We start from the raw sequence: 8,362 nt of genomic DNA, 5'->3' as shown, positions 1-8,362 counted from the left end.
TGCAATTAAAGCTTTCAAACTTTTGGCCTCAAATAAGAAAATATTTTCATATCTTGAATCAAAAGTTGAGAAAACCGAAAAGGATATGGAAGCTTTAAAACAATCTATGCTAGACATTCAAAAGGATAAAGTTGAAAGAGATCCTACATCATGGTTTGGTTGTGAGACATGTCACATTTGGCAAAAAGAAGTAAGAGATCTAAAAGCCAAGTTAGACAAGGCTCTACAACCAAAAGTGACTTTTGCGGTTGATCCAAACAAGTTCAAAAGATCGTATACTCCTTTATATAGTAAATACACTTTTGTACCAAAAGTATCAACTAGCAAAACTCCATATTCTCATCATATTACCTGTCATTATTGTTGCAAAAAGGGACATACCATTGAAAAATGCAAATTTAGGAGAATTTTAGTTCCTAAAGGAGTATTTCAATGGTTGCCTAAGTGCAACAAATTGTGTACTCACCATCGAGGACCCAATGAAGATTGGGGACCTTCCACTCTAATTTAATTTCGCAGGAAATGTGTCTTGACATCGCCGAAAGGTGGTGGTTCCTTGACAGCTGGTGCTCAAGACACATAAAGGAAGACATACCACTCTTGGTATGTCATCTATGAAGACAGATTGAAGAACCATACTTGGCAGAGGAAATGTAGGTGCTCTGGCCATCGCAAATGTATAAGATACATTACAAATACAGTTAACCCGAAAAACACATAGGACGCATTACTTGATGTGCAAATTGGCAAGTTGCATTGCAAAGAGATTTTAAACCTATTATGAGCAGAATAGTGTTTGGGACTATGTCCCGCATCCGGGAGAACATCAAGTAATCGATACTAGATGAGTTTTTCGCAAAAATCAACCTGTGAAACATTCCATCAAAACAATTCATCATCGAATCTAGGAGTATGGCACACTGACAAGAAGACTCCACACAATGATGACAAAACACCTACATATTGAGAAAGCGGTAACATGTTTATTGTTCACTTCCAAAAATTTTATTGATGCTATAATATGATATCAATTAACATGCTTATAGTGACTTCATGTGCTCTTATCTACTCTTCTCAAAGACTTATGTATATGTGTTCATCATTCTCATTCATAACATACAATGTTTGTGCATTCAAGCAAATGACAAAACAAAAATACATCATATAGAAACATTTCTAAGGCATTTTCATCATTTAAGGAAACTTAGGTCGACCTACTCTGTATTTGAGTCGACCTACATAAGAAGCTTCTTTACAGAAACTAAAAAGGTCCAGTTGCGTCGACCTACTCACAATTTAGGTCGACCTAAATTGGTCATTTGTTTTGTTACTTCTGTTAGGTCGACCCAGCCTCACTTTAGGTCGACCTACTGCTGTCATTTTTTTTCAGATTTGGGTCTGTTAGGTCGACCCGACCCATTCTCATTCATTCAAAACATTCCATTCTTGCATTCCCTCTCATTCTCATCACATTTGGTACGGCTAACCCTAATTCCTCAAACTCAAAATTGTCCAAAAATCATCCCTCTCACACAAAGCATCTCCAACCATGCCTCCAAAATCAAGAAAAGGAAAGGAAATTGCTTCCAGTTCATTATCTCAACCGGTAAGTGCTCTTGTTCATCCTGATTGTAGAGAAAATTTTGAGAAGTGTCAGATAAAAAGAAAAATTGTTAAGCAATATACTTATGATCCAAATCTTGTCGAAAACATGCATATCCTTGATGTCGCTGCGTTAATTGAACATCAAAATATTCATCCCTTAGTGCAATGTGATATCCCGTACTGTGAAAATACCGTTAGGGCTTTCTATGCAGGATTTACAAAAGGGGATGGTTGTAATTTCCGTTTCAAAATGGGATCTAGGTCGCATGTTGTTGACAAACGGGTTTGGATTAGTATCTTTGGTCTGAAAATTGTAGGTGATGAACTCCGTATGGTAGACGGGGATGTACCGGGAAACTATGACCATGAGGCTTACATGAAATCTATCCTCAAAGACCCTTCCGTATTTGACAGATCTAATGAAACAATAACAGCCGGTCATTTGAAGCGAGATCCTAGGCTCTTGAATTGGGTAATCTCAAGAATCATTCGACCAAGGGCAGGAGGATATTCGAGAATTGAAAGGAATGAAGTGGTGCTCATGTATCTGCTGCAAAATAGAACGCGTTTACACTGGCCTCACTTCCTAGCTGCTAAGTTTCATGAGGTCAAACAGAAAACTACAGCCCTGTGTTATGGATCAATCATTCAAACAATTGTCAATCACTTTGGTATGCGACTTGATCACTTACACTACACTCGCATACATCAATCCCAAGAATTCTCACAAACCACCTTGACTCTTATGGGATATCATTGGAATCCAGTTAGGAAAACCTATTATCTCATTCAAAAAGGAACAGGGAAGGTTATCTACAACTATGATGATCCCACGGAGTTTGGAAACAATGTAGGAAATGAGGAAGAGGGAAATGATCAAGAAATAGCAAATGATGAGGATCAAACCATGGAAGACATAGCTCATGACACGGATCCAAATTGGCAATATGTTCCGTCTCAAGAGGAAGAAATTCCTTGGGGATACACTGCTCCACCTCCTCCTGATCAATCCAACATAGTATCTATGCTTGAAGCTATGCAACTTCAACAACAGCAGAACTTTGAAACACAGCAACTTCAGTTCCAAACCATGCAGCAGCTTCAACAAGATAGGTATGATGAACAACAACGTCAATATCAATCGCTATATAGTTTGGTTCAAGACCACAAAAACGATTTTGAGACTTTTGCCTCCAACTCTACTCTAAGACAGAATCAGTTTGAAGAAACGGCATTGCATCGTCATGCAAACATAAGTCAAAGCTTCAATACTCTTAACATGTCTGTCCTGGATCTGTTGGAACAAGTTGAAGAAGATCGGCCTCACACATTTCAAAGAGGAAGAGGAAGAAGGGGCAGGCGTTAGGATGGATTCTTCATCATATCATCATTTCATTTGCATTTCATTTCATTAAGCATTATGTTAAAATTCTATATGATGTAGTACCTTTTTGTGTTATTTTCTATAATTCTCTTGGACTACTATGTATGTTGTCGCGTTTCTTTAAAACATGATTGTCTCTTATTGGTTCAATATCTACATATTATCCATTACTAACTGGGAGCAAACTTCAGCAAGCACTGCTAGGTCGACCTAACCTCTACAAGAGGTCGACCTAACTGATCAAGAAAGTCCAAAATTCAGTTATTCTTGGTTCCAACTGTTATGCAATCAGATATATTATCAAAGGTTCATTATTCAACACAACACCAACGACTGAAAGATACACAAACGCTTCTCATCTTCGTTCTTCATCATCTCCAACACAATTACACATAATCATTCTTGCGTTGCGGGTTAGTGATGAGTTCGATAACGTCCATGGAACGGAATTGAAGATTCCTAGTGGGTGAAGGTTTGTGGGGTTTGTTGGTGAATAAAATCTGCGGGTTTTGTCCTCCACGACGGGTGGTTCTTGGGGGTTTTTATCAAGAGGCGTTCATTGAGGATTCGGCTGAGTGTAACGATTGAGGAACGGGGAGTTCAAGGAATCAAGACACTGCAGAAGGGAATCAAAGTGAAGCTCTTGGATAACCTTGATCTTGCTCAAGATTAAGGGGGAAGAAGATTCAAAGGATCGACATAATTGGTTTATCGTTTATCGCTTTGTTATCTTCTTTGTATATACTACTTTCAACATTAATGAAAGATTACCCAATTTCAATTTGGAATTGGGGGCAGACGTAGTCGTAGCGAGGACGATCGACGAACTGCCTAAACAAATATCGTGTTCTTGTCGCTTTTACTTTTTCATTTACATTCTGTTCATATTTGGTTATAATAGCAAATTGATCAACGATTCGAGTGTTAAGATTGTGAACTAAGAACGTACATAAACATCACAATCCATCACACATTGAATTACCTTCAATTTGATCATTATCACCAAGTGTTTGTATATTTGTTTCTATCACTCTTACTGCATTGCAAACATTGTCCATCATACAAAAAGTTAATCTGATTTTCAATAAGAGAAACGCCTTGATTCTGCAACATATACTCTTATCATTTACCTCAAGTCTTTGACTGGTTTTTAAACACATATATAATCGTTTCGATAGTGGTTCGGAATAGACGCGAGTCGATTCAGAATCACTTCCGCTGAAAAGTCGTTTAAATCCGTAAAACTGTGAACGATCTATTCACCCCCCCTCTAGATCCTAAGGCCAGCGTCTAACACATTATATATCTAATAAACCTGAACCAAAACTAAATATAAAAACTTGAGTGACAAAGACTTGGTATAAACACTACAAACAGATCATCATCCCTAGAAGTGGTTAATTATAAATCATACTTCATATATATAAGTACACCAGATGACACAGATGTCCCTGATGATAAACTTGAACTTCTATCCATGGCAACAATTGCAGATGTTCCATAACCAGGTGGATTAGACGAAGTAGAGGCTTGACTGGGTAAAGACATTAGTGTACCTCTATCACGAATGGAAGGTGAAGCATGTCGCTTGTGTATTCCTCCATCCTCTTCATTTATTAACTGCAGTTAACATTCACTTTAAAAGATAACTCCAACAACAAAATAAAGGAAGAAAAACACCCTCATCCAATCTCTTTCTACCGGTATAACAAATCATTAGGAGTGTGAAAAGAAAACAAGATCATAGGTATGTATCGTTAATGGAGTTGATATATCCAAGTAATATACCTTAGCTTGATATATCCAGATTCTAGACAAACACAACATGGCTCATATAAATTTCAAGTGGACTCTTTATGGCATAGTGGTATAGGACACAAATTTAATCTGTGATGAGAATTGAAATTCATATTTAATCTGTGATGAGAATTGAAATTCATATTTAATAATAACCAAGATCTTGAAGTCTTTGCTATACCAGATATCTCTATATATTAAGGAGAACCCATAATCTCATGCATATTATTAATGAAACACGTTTGTAAGACAAAAATAAGAGACAAAGGTAACTGAAAACCATGTCATTATACTAACAAACTTTAAATCTAATAGTACTAACAACAGTTGGTCTGTCTATTTTGCATTATAGTGGTATGCCTCTGTCTTCACCACTCAGTACTATAGAATTTATAACACTCATATACCATCCATGTGCACTAGATTCCAATGGTGAAGTAAAGTATAGTTCATCAATTGCAATGTATATTTACTTAGGAAATAGAGTTAGTACCTGTGGATTATCGGTAGCCTAGAGTATCAATTTTCCATCATAGTGTCTATTCAGCTCCTAATGATTATGTACAAGCCTGTTCAGATTAGTATCTGTTAAGATATGTTGAGATATTATGTTGCAGATACTACATAATAGGGTAGATATAAGGCTGATTAGAATTTGATTTCCAGCCGGCTATGATTGAAAGCCCACCTTGTAGCTATAAGGCTGACAAGAATAATACATTATTCAGTCTTCAAATTTGATTCGTCACTTCTTATTGCATTCGAACCCTACACAAGACATATCAAAAATCAGTTCAGCATTCAACATACAAGGACTGTCTGCTTAAAGTCAAAACCAAGCACTAAACAAAGAGACTCTAAAGTACATAGGTCATAAATTATCACCATAAATACGATTATCAGAGTTGAGTTGTCATGCGCCCAACATGCGTAAAGTAACGGTTCTAGTATAAGAGGGACAAATGGCTGTGCGTTAAAGTAGCCACCATAAATAGATAGATTGCGTATTTAGACAGGAAAGAAACAATGAAACATTTATTCGTGATGCTCACGTGCAAGGATGCAGCATTAATTTGTCAATTTACCTGACAGAACCAGCTACCGCTCGAAGGCCAAAATATTGTTTAAGTAACTTTTTCTCATTCTTCTAAATTTCAAAAGTTAATATGAATAGGTAACGCTAAAATTTAAATAAATTCCACCTGTTCGTTCAAATATTCGCCTTCGATGAAGTGTGTAATTTCAATGTCATTGTTGCGTGCCACCTATAATTCTCAAATATTCAAATTGATTAGCTTCTACAACAAAAATATCTGAATTCTAAAATGGTTTGCAAACACAAAGCTAAAGGGACAAAGAGGCATTACACTATGCACATTGAGAAGTTTCTCATTTGATAACTTCTCCAAAGACAAAGCTAACTCCATTGCTGAAAAAATAATAGAGGAAAAAGAAAAAGAAAAAGTCAGCATAATTGATGATATTGAACAACTGAATATGGCAAACCACAGGATACGACTGAATAAGCGTGCCACGAAATGCTTCGATTCGTTGTACCCTCTGTCACGGAGATGAAGAAATTAAGTTAATGCTCTAAAAAGCTGAAACAAACAACAGAATCACAAAATCAACACTCGACAACGTAAACATGTGGTCCCATACCTTTTGGTCAAATAGTCATACAAAATGGTGTTATCAGTTTGAAGTACAACCACATAATTAAACCATCGCTCGGGAAAAAAATCACAGCCATGATAGTGTACGATGTTCCCTTCCTCTTCCATATCATCCTCGAGTTCATCACATACCTACAAAAACCATGAAAGATATCTCATCAATGTTGTCAATCGTGAATAGCAGAAAATACAGGATTGCTAAAGTTGAGCTGTGCGAGAGTGCTATGGCGCCACTTTAGTTGTTATTTGACAACACTCTGTACTAATTAGCGTATCGCAAAACAATAGCGGATTGTTCAAATTCCACTATGAAATATTACCCTCTTTTTGTAAGGAGTTAAACACAAGTAATACAACAACTAAAAGGGGAAGCTCCAAAGTAAAAGCAGGTTCAGCAAAATAGGTGTCCTCAGGATTAACTTTAGATCCCTATATTATTTTCCAAGTTGCACCACCAACAACAAATATAAATAAACCAATAAACAATAATTAAAACTCAAAACAGGAAAATAATACTTCTGAATTGCAAATGAAAATATAAATGCTAATTTGAAAATCTGGACCCTTTTCATATGAGGATATTATAAATGCTAACATCCGGAAACCATAACTTGAATACCCAAATGTACACATTTGATCTTGAGACTGTTACATTGAAGCACCACCCAGAGGAGGAACCCAGTTCTGATCAATAGGGGTAGGAGCAGAGTTATTGTCTATAGAAGTAATGTCATATATGGTTGCCAACTACAATCTCTCCCAACGATACAATAAGTCATCTGTAGGATCACACAACAGTTAAACGCTATAGAACTAATCAAAAGACGAATGCAACTTCAAACACATACTAAATTGGATGTACTGTATTGCACATACCAGGATTCCTAATACACCAAAGTGGCTGAATAGGCTCGGCTCCGGTACCTCTGCTAACCATTCTGCTCCTCCATTCAATCTATTTGTTGGCTCGACATATCTCTTCAAAAATTGACTGAATTATATTAAAACAAAACCTAATCAAACAAGCTAAATCCCATGTCATCATCACTCTCTTCTTTTGGTTCCTCCTGCAAAATTGAAACAAACTCAATTAGAAAAACTAAATAAGGCCAGAATTTAAAAATACCATAATAACAAAGTTTTCACTTATAAGATACCTTCTTCTCCTCGACTACTAGAGCAGCGGCAGCGCCACCACCTGAAGCAGCAAGTGGAGTAGCGGCAACAGCTCCTGGAGCTCCAGCACCGGCAGCACTAGCAATCAAATCCTTAATATTCTTCTTCTTAGCAAGTTTAACAAAAAGGCTGGGCCAGTATGATTCAACTTCAACCTTTGCACTTTTCAACAAAGTGGTGATATTGTCAGCCTATTAACCAACAGTTAAGGTACAACCCTTCATACGTCATATTCAAAATTCAACTATTTCACACAAATTGAAAACCCAAATCAAACATCTTCAATAACCCTAGCCTAATTGAGTAAATCTAAATTAAAAATAACATGAATTCAATAACCCTAATTGAGTAAATTGAACAAGGATACAGTGACGACAATTTTATGAAGATGAGAAGGGCGTAAGAGCAAACAATTTCTCCAAACGACATTTTCACACTACAAATAAAAAAGTAACACGAATTTAAATAAAACAGAAGCATGATCGAAACGAAGTGGTGTTACCGGAAATGGAAGACGACCAGAGAGTGAAGAGAGTTCTGCAGCGCCGCAAATGTAATAAAATTAGGGTTTGAGGGTCTAAAGAGGAGTGTATCCACCACCTCCGCATCTGAGAAAGAGAAGAATGAGGGGTTGGCCACCTTTCGTTTGAAGATGGAAAGAGTATGTCGTGTGAGAGTTCTCGTTTGAAGAAGGAAAGGCGAGTGATGAGACGGAGAAGAGAGG

At 36.9% G+C, this 8,362-nt stretch overlaps 1 pseudogene; it reads right to left on the bottom strand.

Moving 5' to 3' along the window:
- Positions 1-5,696: 5,696 nt before the first annotated feature.
- On the bottom strand, positions 5,697-8,067 carry LOC131646403 (large ribosomal subunit protein P1-like; annotated as a pseudogene).
- Positions 8,068-8,362: the final 295 nt, after the last annotated feature.

Source organism: Vicia villosa, linkage group LG2 (assembly GCF_029867415.1).
Source record: "Vicia villosa cultivar HV-30 ecotype Madison, WI linkage group LG2, Vvil1.0, whole genome shotgun sequence".
NCBI classification, from domain to species: Eukaryota; Viridiplantae; Streptophyta; class Magnoliopsida; order Fabales; family Fabaceae; genus Vicia; species Vicia villosa.
The sequence above is the reverse complement of the archived record's forward strand: the minus strand, read 5'-3'. Positions and strand labels throughout refer to the sequence as shown.